This window comes from Diadema antillarum, unplaced genomic scaffold (assembly GCF_040938485.1).
Source record: "Diadema antillarum isolate AM-2024a unplaced genomic scaffold, OU_Dant_1.0 seq00000193_RagTag, whole genome shotgun sequence".
NCBI classification, from domain to species: domain Eukaryota; kingdom Metazoa; phylum Echinodermata; class Echinoidea; order Diadematoida; family Diadematidae; genus Diadema; species Diadema antillarum.
In genome coordinates, this window is record NW_027271256.1 from 148,020 (window position 1) to 149,100 (window position 1,081).

Below are 1,081 nucleotides of genomic sequence, written 5' to 3' on the forward strand. Positions count from 1 at the left end.
TGGAGAAAGAGAAAGATAGAGAAAGAGGAAGCCGAGGCGGATGAGGAAGAGATGGAGGGTTAGTATCACTATCTTTTTTTTCTCTCTTCGTGACGGAGAACTCTACTTTTAACCCCCGCCTACACCAGAAGCAGCATATTCCTGCGAAGTCCCCAGCAAAGAAAGGGTGGAACAAGTTTCTGAATACGACATATATTTAGCGAGTCTGATTTTTTCACGAATAGAGACTCGCCAACGATTTTGCAAGTCGTTTAATATGCAATCGAGAAGTACGGTACTGAAAGGAAAAATGTATGCAAGCACGTCACATTCGTGTCGGGATCAGAGTCAATATTGTTTCTTGTGTCTTTAAGTTCGTCAATAGCACATGACTCACAAAATTCGCAAAGATAACAACCTCGTGAAATGTTTGGCGTATACACGTACGGTAATAGATTCGTAGTCTGTCTTCTACCGGGTGCTCATATCTGACATTGTGTAGAGAAGAGCATTGTGGATATTGTACAGGGTTGCAATCAAGGACACAAGTGCCACAGCGGGACTTGAACCCTAAACCTTCTCAAAGAGAGCGGAGTGTGCACTCTACCACACCGTAACATGATTTCTTCACAAGTTTGAAGAGATTACTGAATGCTGATTAAAAAAGTTTGGCAACATAAGCGAAGTGACTAGGCACCAAATTAACTTCACAAGATTAGACATGAATACATCATACAAAATGTATACAGGGGAGCCATGTTTAAGCTGTTTGGGACTGGCTAAAATTTCCTTGTTATATCAGGCATCTTGTTATATCAGGGATAAAATCAGAAGCATTTTAGAAGGAATAAGATCTGTAAAACTGCTTCATTATGTCAGTTACATGTATCTTGCCACATGCGACCTCGCTATAGTGAGATGCCACTTGACATACAACTACATGTAGGTACTGTTGTACAGATGTACTGTAAAAGTAGAAATTTTCGCGGAGTTGAAATTTTCGCGCATTTGGCGCAATCAGAAACTAGCGTGAAAATAAAAGCACGCAAATATTTTTGTGTGCCATATGTTCTTGTGCATGATGTCTTGATTCCGCGGAATT